The 11,579-nt window shown below is 29.3% G+C and overlaps 1 protein-coding gene across 1 annotated transcript in view; it reads right to left on the reverse strand.

The window, feature by feature from the left end:
• LOC148301435 (octopamine receptor beta-2R-like) overlaps window positions 1–10,705 on the reverse strand; it is a 71,141-nt gene extending 60,436 nt beyond the window's left edge. The window contains exon 1 of the mRNA XM_088273272.1: window positions 10,644–10,705. The gene's annotated coding sequence lies outside the window, so the exon portion shown is untranslated. The remainder of the gene's footprint in view (window positions 1–10,643) is intronic.
• Window positions 10,706–11,579: the final 874 nt, after the last annotated feature.

Below are 11,579 nucleotides of genomic sequence, written 5' to 3' on the forward strand. Positions count from 1 at the left end.
CTTGAATATTTGTCTGAAAATGAACGACAACAAAACTTAAGTGAAGCGAAACCTGGGCCCGAATAAATTGTTAGAAGAAAGTAACTACTTAAATTAATCTGCAAAGCAGACACAAAGATAACCAAATCTCTTCTTAGAACTTCAAAAATGAGGACATTGAAGGGCGTAACCCAAAACACGCTAAGAGACCAAATAAGGAACACGGAAATTCGAGTCAGATGGGGAAGACAGTGAAGACGATTCTGGAATGTCCACGTCAAATTTAAGAAAATAGATTGCCTCAAATTCGTCTTCAAGAGGACCTAAACGGAAGAAGATCACTTAGAAGACCTCCGAAGCATTGGCGTGACTGCTGGCAGTCCACGTCACAAGAGACGGATAATAGAACAAACAGATCCAAGGATCAAAATAAAAAAGAAGAAGAAGAAGTAGAAGGTTGTCAATCATAGGTAGAATGGTGAATGTGAGACGTGTATAGATCCGAACGCCGTATTATATTTACATACTGGGAAACGCCATAAATCATTTTTTTTTTGAAGCTTATAATTTGACCAGTTATTCTAATTCGCATATTGACACTATTGTCATGAGATTTATATAAGATATTTAAAATTTGAGAATTTTGATTGCCAATCATGGGTAGCACGGTGAATATTGCACTTGTGTAATATAATCACTTAACCAGCATATGACAGGTCATAAACTGTAAATACCAAGACTTTTATATTCTTTTTGTCTATTTTTTATCTATATTGAGATGTTAAAATGTAAGTTATATTGCAGTAAACAGAAATACGATGTTGAAAATAATTTTATGGAAAATAAAAAATTCTTTGAAATTTGTTTGGATTACCGTACAGGCATTTTAAAAGAATTGAAGATAAATTTGTGTTTTGTTGTCTTGTTTATATTGCCGAGAGCATAAATCTCGCGAAATTGAAACAGTGGAAAAAATAAACAATTATTATCATTCGCAATAAACGAAATGCGAGACAAAAAGATAAGTCGCCTTGTTCTAGTGAAGATAAATGCCGTGCTTCCTGATGAATGCACAGGAAGTTGTGTTGTTTGGTGATTAATTATTGGGCCGCTCTGTGGGCGCGTCTCCCGGCGCCGGCCCTGCGCCCTGCGCCCTGCGCCCTGCGCCCTGCGCCCTGCGCCCTGCGCCCTGAACCACTCGGCCCTCCCTACGGCCCTGGACTGGGATGCCGAACGGTTATCTACGTTTAAAAAAAAGAATTATGCACTTACATAAATGCATGTGATAACAAATGTCGGGTTGTGGTCCCGTGGTTAGTGTCGCGGACTCTTGTCAGAGTTTCTCGGTTCGAATCCACTCTACAACATTTTGATACCTATTTCTAATAATGAGCCGCCTAGGCTCACAGAAATAGAATGAAAATGAAATATTTGTGTAAATAACACAAATATTTCTCTTTAAAAAAAATGTAGGTGTGTGTGTGGAATTTCTACATATATTTTTATACTCTTGACACTATACATGTGAGTTTACTGAAGCCATCTATGGTTGTATCGGACATATGCAAGATCTTAAAGGTAGTTTGTGGTAAAATCTATCCATTTTTAATAAACGTTTTACTTAGTATATACCACTATTTCTTAAAATCTACTGTGACACGTGTTTCGATGCATTCCGCATCATTTTCAAAAACCGGTATTTGAAAATGATGCGGAATGCATCGAAACACGTGTCACAATAGATTTTAAGAAATAGTGGTATTTACTAAGTTAAACATTAAAAAAAAAACATAAAGTTGAAGTTATGGATATTAAATGTTTCTTATCGATTAAAAGTAAGATAAATATGATCTACGTTTTCAGAACTACTTTATTTTTGGATCTTACACAGCTACGAAAGCTTTCTGATAAACAACCTAGTATTACTTAGAAAAACATTAAGATTATTCTTCCCCTGAAAACATTATTTTTCATTTTATAATGCTTATAATATGACCGGTTATTTTTATTCACTTTGCATTTTAAGTGTGTCCAAATACATCATAACTTCTATGTTTCTTCTTTATCTTTGTTGAGATGTGAAAATATATTCTAAATGGAGAAAACTTAGATTTGTGAACAAGTTATTTTACACACTAAAAATGTTGTTAAAATAGTATTGAATAGTTTATATTGTAGGTACGTTTAATACGCCCTTTCCATTGAATGAAAAATGGGCAAATTACCTCCACGACAGCGCTCAGCGTTATCATCGATATAAGGGTCAAACGAAAATAGATATTGACACTCAGTCTCACTATTTTGTCCCTAAATCTTCACGGGCAGGTGACTTTCTATCGGGCACGCCTCGGAACGGAATACGAAATACGTAAAGCTCGAGTTACATCGGATAATTTATACGTAAAGTTCAGAGGTAGAGTGCATACTAAGCTTTAGAGTTGATACTTTAGGATAGTGATAGTAGCACTAAAGATAGTTGCACGTAAAGTAGAGTGAAGAACGCACGTGGAATAAATAAGAAACTTAACATCGTACTGTTTTACCACATGTATTTTTTTAGATATGCAGCATATACCAATGTTTTCTTTAACTATTTCTATTTTACATTAAAATCTCAACATGACTGAGTAAGATATGAAAGTCTGGGTATTTACAGGGCTAAAGTAAATAAATAAAAAATTTAATAACACATAAAAAACAAACAACGAAGAAAAAAAAACTTTTATTCATTGATAATTATAAACAATGAGTGCCTCTCTCTCCAAGCCCAAGGGCCTAGTCTTTTTTTAGAGAGAATCAACGTATTGAGTATTAAGATATATCAAAAGCAGAATTATGTGGTAAATAAATAAAATTATATTATTTATTGATTCGAAATCAACTTTGTATAATGACATGTTAATAATAAAAAAAAACACTTAAATAAAAGTTTTCTATGCACCTGTAGATGAAGACATCTCTAGTTTTCAAAACTAGTCGTGTGTAATTAAAATTAAACTCATTTAGTGGTATATATTTTTACAGAATTGAGTTATAATATTTTTTGTAAATATATTAAATAAGTAATTTAAAATAATTGTATCTATGTAAGAAATTATATGTTGTTATGTATTGTGTCAGGTTGTGGTCCCGTGGTTAGTGTCGCGGACTCTTGAGTCAGAGTTTCTCGGTTTCGGGAAATTATATGTTGTTATGTATTGTGTCAGGTTGTGGTCCCGTGGTTAGTGTCGCGGACTCTTGAGTCAGAGTTTCTCGGTTCGAACGCACTCTATCACGATTTGATGCCTATTTCTAATAATGAACCACTTAGGCTCACAGAAATGGTGTGATATTGATGTATTTTTGTAAATAATTAAAACACAAATATTTCTCTTTTTTAATATAAATAAACAGTTATAATCGTCGCTCAAGATACTATCAATTGATGGTCAGAATCAACAGGCATATTGTGACAAATGCTCTAAATATCACTCTCCTTATCATCTATTACCATTATACGCCCTTAATATCCTTTACCATTTATATTTCAAGCACCAATTGACAAATGTCTGTTGAAAAAATATATGATTGTGATGGAAGATAGGGGTAGTAAATAATAGTATTTAATTCTTTCATCTTTCTTTCTTTAAATGTTTACTTAATACTTATAAGGGGTTAGTTAACACTTTCCTCCTAATTCTTCTGGAGATTTACGGTAAACTTAAAGTAAATTCGGGCACGATCATGACAGGAATTGATCACCGAAAGGAGAAAATAGTTTCAGATTCTATTCTAGATGTATCCGCCCGTGAGTCGCGTGCGACAGCAGTATAAACATATAACACATTGACTGAAGAAATACACCAAGCTTACGTCTCAAACCCCATGAGCATTGATGGGAAAATGATCTTTAAAATATAGTCTGAAATAATTCGTTGGTATTGAGGTTCAATATTGCTGTTTTACTAAATATAATATTAACACAATATTGAAAGTAAAAAAGTTTGCTTTAAATCGATACAAATAACTCATTCGAAACCGGTGGTCACGTGTTAATAAAAGTGGTATTACACAAAGTAAACGATGAATAATAAGGAGAGTGTTAAAGTTAACTTTGTTGGTCACTTTGCTGTAATACGTTCCATTTTTACATGAAAACCATTTTTTTTTAAAACGTGGTATTTACCAAGTAAAATTTAAATTCAAAGGGAATGTCATACGTTTGAATTTTAACTTATGGGTAAATACTTAAATATTAAAGCAATATTTTAGTTTCTTAAATGAAATAAAGCATTTAATATTAATGTCTCTGAAAATGAAAAATTATAAATAATCAACTGGTTAAATAAGAATTATTGAAAGTTAATATATTCATTCAGTTTTTTTTCTTCTGAAACATTATTTAAAATGATGTTTCAGAAGAAAAGATGTTAAAGACGAAGTTTCAGAGACGAATCTCAACTATAAATATTTGAAAAAAACTATAAAAATCATTGAATGATGACTGCGCCAACTGTCCATCAAAATTATCCATCCATCAAAATTTCATCCAATATCCGAAAGAAATTCAACAACATTGCATATATATATATATATATATATATATATATATATATATATATATATATATATATATATATATATATATATATATATATATATATATATATATATATATATATATATATATATATATATATATAAATATAAAATATAAAATAATAAATTGAAATATAAAAGTTCTACATATGTATAAATGATTCAAATGTTATTATGTTATAAATAAAAATGTAAATATATTAAATGAATAAAAAAAAAAAAAAAAAAAAATATATATATATATATATATATATATATATATATATATATATATATATATATATATATATATATATATATATATATATATATATATATATATATATATATATATATATATATATATATATATATATATATATATATATATATATATATATATATATATATATATATATATATATTTGTATATATATTTATATATATTTATATATATATATATATGTATATATATATATATATATATATATATATATATATATATATATATATATATATATATATATATATATATATATATATATATATATATATATATATATATATATATATATATATATATATATATATATATATATATATATATATATATATATATATATATGTATATATATATATATTTATATATATATATATATATATATATATATATATATATATATATATATACAATTGTTATCTGTCCTCCGAAGTGGCTCTAACTTAGCATAATGGGCGGAATAAATCCTGAAATTTACAGCCTTCATAAACAGGGCAAGTAAATTATTCCAACAAGCAAGTTAAAGGACAATGGCGAAGGTACACGGTGGGGCATTATATCAAGGAACTCCTATCTTCTTGGGATGGATGTTATGCAGTTTGCGGCTATTGTGAGTTTACCAGACACGAAGAAGTTAATCAAATCCTAGGGCTTATCAGCTAACGGCCTTGTGAAATATTTAGTTGTCAAAGGTACTGACGTTACACCTTATGGTTAACACATAAGGCTTGAATGGAAGCATAGATGAGGTCATTGTAATGTTAGTTTATTGTATCATAATAAAATATCAATTATACAGCCTTTTCACCTATTTTCACCAATAAATATGATAGGTTTATACTTTATAGAGTTACAAATATAACGTCCCATGATAAAAATAAGTTAACGAAGTTATTTTCAAGGTAATACAATGCAAAAAACTCATACAGAGGGTTTTATTGGTAAATACGACTATTTATTAAAGTCTTTTGTGATACTGTAAATCAAAATGATGCTGATTACATCAAAACTCGTGTAACAATATATGTTCAGAACATGTAGTATTCACTAAGTAAAACTTTAATTAAAAATGAGTTTTTTTAAACATTGAAGTAAGGAATTTATTATTTTAAGTAAATAAAATACATTTTGAAAATATTGTAAACATTTTGAAAATTTTGAATCGTTAATGTTTAAAATTTAAAAAAAAAGAAGGCGACTATAAAAATTAAGCATAAATTAGTATTTATATATATGAGGTTTTAAGACACGTCTGTATATTGTGATTGTTGAAAATGAACACTTGAATCCGCCTTAAAAGTTAATTTTGTGTATTTTTTTTTAACTTCAGACGGTGGTCCTTTTATAGCAAAAAAAAGAGTTTAAAATATTGTTGACATTTTATTTCCGTTTGATTTCCTTGAAACCATTTCTTCAATTGCCTTTTTTGCTTTTGTATTTTTCATTCCACTCAAATTCTAACTTATTAAATAATCATTCACTCAAAACATATTTATTTAAAAATGTAATTCATTTGACAGTCTGGACCTTGGACAGAAAAGCTTCCTTCATGTTTGTAATTGATGATAAGTTCTTTATAGTATACATTTCAAAAAGAAAACTGAGGCGCCATAAACAGAAAAACTGTTATGAAATATAATAGCTGTTAACATTTTTAGTTGTACATTTTGTAATTTAGTACATGGTTATTACGACTCCTGTCCTGTCCACCCTTAAGTATTAGACATACTTGATCATGCCAAGATTTTCTCGGCCTTCCTCTGCTTCTATTTTTAACTACATCAATTTTTTAAATATTGTCTAAATGTCCAAAACGTCTCAATACACATTTTTTAATTTTTTTATCGAAAGTGCTTATCTCAACCTTGTATTCATTTCTTATTTCATTATTCAAACATCTACCAAACATCGTTTTGCCGCACATTCGTCTGAGTAGTCGCATTTCAGCCGTATTCAATCTTCATCCTTTTCTCGTACACTCCATGCTTCACTTCAGTTTAGCTTGTTTTTTTGTTGCTATTTATGATTTCAGTGGATTGTTTACTGAGTTATAACTATTGTATAAAGAAAAATAATTAGTTTTGAATAATATGTTTTTCGTAAAATACTACGTCAAGGGTGCTTTAGGCGTAGAAGAGAAGTATTTTTCAAAAATGTTTTTACCGAACGTAGGGATGCCCGTATCATTAGTAAGTAATGGGATTATGGAAAAAGAAATTCGTATGAAAATATTATTTCGCGATCCCTTTAACGTTAAACGGCTTAGTTGAGTCTTAAATACTTTTACTTATACTATGTAAAAGAATTGAAAATGATTGAACTGTTTCGCTCCTTTATTCCTTTTTCCAAGTATTCATTTTGCTAATGTTTTCATCCAAGAGTTGTACGTTTTATAATTACTTACCTTAGAATACTTTTGTTCCTATATTAATTTAAAAGCTTCTCTCTGTCTTTCCAAGAATAATAAAGTACGTATAATATATTTCTTTCACGAAGGGGAAAATGTAAAAACATGTATTAAAATCGGATCTCGGGGGAAATAAAGAAAGGAATTTAAACAGATCATGGGTATTTACAGGGAATCAAGAGAAAATATCCGAATGCAAGTACCTATAGGAAAATTCATCTCATTTTTTTAGTATTAAAAAATATTAAATGGAAGTAAATTATTTACGTCTTTAAAAAATATTTTATAGATACATAAAAATAAATTCATTTAAGTTGGTGTATGTATAATTATGAACCGAACAAAAGAAAATAAATACTTTTCTTTTTAAATACTCTTCTTTCCATTCATATTACACTTTGTGTAGTAACACTTTAAATGAATGATAGAAGGGTGTTATATTACAATACACAAAGTGAAAAATGCTTTTCATGTACAAAATGTACACTTTTTCTAAATTTGTTTATTATTGAAGCTGCATACAAAACTGCAAATCGTGTTACCAGGCGTCTCCCAGTATGTAAAATAATCCGGCTAGGATCTTGAATACATCGTAATATAAGGGTCACTCCAAAATAAAAGCATTCTCAATCTAATCATAGGTGGCTCCAGTGAACTCACGTGTACAGTGTCATGAGATTTATGATATGTGTATGAGTTCCAAAAAAAATAGTAGTGTGGTTGTCAATTATGGGTAGAATGGTGAATGTTACATTCGTGTAGAGTGACCAATTAACCAGTCAATGACAAGTCGTAAGCTTTGTAAAAACCCAGACTTGCGTATTCTTCTTCATCCATGTTAAGATGTCAAAAAATGAGAGGTTACTCTATCATCAATACAAATTCCGTCAATTTTTTCAAGTATCTCATTCAAATACATAATTTTAATTAAAGTTTTACTTAGCAAATACCACTATTTCTTAAACTCTATTGTGACACTTCTTTCGATGCGTTTCGCATGATTTTCAAAAACCGTATTTGCGGAATGCATCGAAACATGTGTCACAATAGCTTTTAAGAAAAAGTGGTATGTATTAACTAAAATTTTAATTAAAAATGGATAGATTTTACCAAAAAGTGATTACGGAATTAAATATATAATTTTGTAAAATAAACATTTTCTCAATCACGTACATTTTGATTTGAAAATAACTTCGATATATTATATTGTACTGGCACATATTATCTCCATTTGATTTGAATGTTATAAGGTTACTGCAAACGAAAGTTTACATGAGATTGTTGCGTCTGTTTTGACAGTTGCAGTTGGGATAACTATAACAGCTTTGAACTGCATGTGCAACGTATTCACTCTAAACTTCTAGCGCAGCCGTTGGCGTCATGTACTCAGAATTCTGAGTTTGTAATAGATTTCGGAAGTACATTTCATACTGCAAAACTAAAATTGTATTTAATTTATATAATTTATATTTGAAGCACTAACTTTGTGATATTTTTTTTTATAATTCATATTTAACTTTGTTTTAATTGTTAAATGGAAAATCACAAAGTTAGTGATCCAAATATAAATTATATGTTAAATTTATAATTTAAATATGTCAAAACACACAACACAGAGAGCATGTTAACAATTTTTACCCTATGAGTAAATTTTATTAAACTGCGTAGGACGCCACACAACGTTTGTGGAACAAAAATATAATTGGAAAAATATGCGAATAAAAACACAAATAAAATGGCTTTGATATTATTATTTGAAGCGCTGTTTTTTATCAAGCAAATATTTGAACACCATTAAATTCCAAACAAAGAAATTAACGCCAAGCCTCTAATAAAAATCTTCTTCGAATCTAATTTGGTTACGGTACGTTTATTTTTTTTATAAATAAACCACGACTGGTACTTTAACGCTTGTTGATCTATGAGAAGCCTATTAAACGGGACTACTATAAAAAGATACAGCCTGAAACATGGCAAAACACCCTCCTGCGTTTAACGATGTGAAAACAGAACCCCTAAAGCCTTTCTTTCAGCAAATATTTCAGCCTCCCCTGTCTCCGCACTTCCGGTCTAGATTTTTATTCTACTGAAAAGAAACAGTGCTGAGTTTTGTTTTGATTTACATAAATTACAGCATTTTTAAGAGGAACAGCGAGAATCTGCGTCTGCGAAATAATATAAGAATAATTTATAAAACAAAATCCGGCTCGAAGGACTATTTTTCAGACCTCATTAATGTACAGTAAATTAGGCCATCGTTATCTGTAATTTGAAAATGTTAATTTATATTCTCTTTGGTGACTTTGATTTTAAATGTATTTGACAATTTGAAAATACATTTATACTTTATTCAAGATGGTTTTTTCATCAATTTGTGACGAAAAATCGAAAAAATTAAAGAAAAATATTAAAATATTTGAAAAGAACTTTGACTTACTAACTAACTAACTATCAAACCGTTTATCCACAGGGGTAGGCAGAAAAACAGATCCCCATTCCACTCTGTCTTTGCAAACATTCTTCGCCACTTCAATTTATGCATCTACTTATACATCCCGCCGAATATTTCGACACCTAACCTGACCGTTTTCAAGTATTTGACATACCTGATCATGCCAAATTTACCTTGGTATTTCTATACTCTTTTTCCAACTACATTCGCCTAATAAATTGATTGTACCGGTCTTACGTCCCTCATTCGTTTCACGTATTTGAACCATCGCTACACACCTTTCTTAATATTTTCGATAATGCTTATCTCAGCCTCGCATTCTTTCCATATTCACCATTCGTACATCTATCATACATCGTATGATAGATGTATCGGTAGAATAATTTTGTATGATATAATATCATATCAACTATAATCATACATCGTAGTATGACAAATGCTTATATTATATTATTTATTGATTCGGCATTAACTTTGTGGAATGACATGTTGATTTTTTTTTAATTAAACACTTGAATATACCACTCTAATGAGTTTAATTTATATAAACGACTTGATTAAAAAACTTACAGATGTTTTCGAAACTAGTCGTATATATAAATAAAACACATAAAAGTGGTATATTCAAGTGTTTCATTAAAAACGAATAATGTTTTAAGTAATTTAAACATTAAATAATATCCGCAAAACTTATAATTAACAAAAACACGTAGCAAGGGAATGAATATTTTGAAAATAAGCGAGAACGGCGAAGAAGGTGTTGGCCCGACCAAATTAATTCAAACTTTTAAGTCTTACGTGACGGTTATGACTACACAGATAAAGGGGTAGTTAGTAGAGGAAGCTAGGAGTGTATCTCAGGACAGACGAGTGTTACGTTCTATCCACTCCTCTACCCCTGCATAGAAACAACTTGACGATGGAAATAGTAGTTGAATAATATTAAATTAATGAATTCATATACTCACTTGTAATCTGGGAAACATTAAATCGCTGTGATAGTGTGCGTTGTTGGTTTTGTCACGTTTCCTTAAACAAAAGAAACAAAAAAAACAAATTAATTAAACGTAAATCATGTATATTCAATTATTACAGTTAATATATTATTTTTTGACATCTCATCAAAGATGAAAAACACATTTTTTCTATGTGTTCAAGATCAAGATATGATGCAGTGCCCTTTTCACCATTAGGGTGCGGATAAGGGTTTGAAGAAGAAGAAGAAGAAGAAAAAGTATGTTTTTATTGTACACAAATATTATTAAAACTTTTATTGACATCTAAACATGTAAGAAGTTGAAAAACAATAATTAAATGTTTTCAAGCTGAATACGACCAATTTAATTATGCCCAAAACAGCAACGAAAAGCACAAACAGTCCACAGTAGTGAGGAATGAGGAGAGCGGAGAGTGAAGAATGGAGAATGGGAGGCGGAGGAGTAAATACAATTTATAATTTTCAAGCCTTGTGACCCGAATGTTTAGTCAAATACACGGTATGAAATAACTTCACGTCATTAGGTTTCAAATGTATTCATATTTTAAGTCAAGAGAGATCAAAACGTATTATTTATTTTACTTATTACTAAACTTATGACTTAAAAAATGATAAAAACGATAAAGAAGGATTAATGTTTTGTACTGATATTTCTTAGTGGAACTGTATTTTATATTGTAAAACAACAAAATGTTTTTTTTTCTATTTTAATTCTACTTGACCAGTGATCAAGTTTTGTCGTTACCGACATCATAAACTGATGGGAGGGTCGAATTTTTTTTATTTTATTCACAACAAAGCAGGGGTTGAAAACTATAATTTTTGTATAATAAGAAATTAAAATAAAAAAATAATATAAAAAATCCATCAAATATAAGTTATTGTAAAAAAAAATTGTTACGATTTG

Source organism: Brachycentrus maculatus, unplaced genomic scaffold (genome assembly GCF_059751285.1).
Source record: "Brachycentrus maculatus isolate JH-2025_06_01 unplaced genomic scaffold, ASM5975128v1 h1tg000564l, whole genome shotgun sequence".
Taxonomy (NCBI): Eukaryota; Metazoa; Arthropoda; class Insecta; order Trichoptera; family Brachycentridae; genus Brachycentrus; species Brachycentrus maculatus.